Here is a 210-nt window from a genome sequence, read left to right on the forward strand (position 1 = left end):
TGATTTATTTTAAAAACATGATAATTAGATATGATATTTAACTCCGTATCGTCTGCGCGATGTAAACGGCCACCACCTTCACAATATGTCTTCTAGAGGCCATTATTTGGTTATATTGCCAATTGCCTGGGACATATTCCCCTCTCTCTCTTTTTCGCTTTCACTTTTCTCTCTTTATAAAGCCAATAGTAGTAGCTCCCTCACTCCCGC

This window comes from Oncorhynchus clarkii, chromosome 20, assembly GCF_045791955.1.
Source record: "Oncorhynchus clarkii lewisi isolate Uvic-CL-2024 chromosome 20, UVic_Ocla_1.0, whole genome shotgun sequence".
Taxonomy (NCBI): Eukaryota; Metazoa; Chordata; class Actinopteri; order Salmoniformes; family Salmonidae; genus Oncorhynchus; species Oncorhynchus clarkii.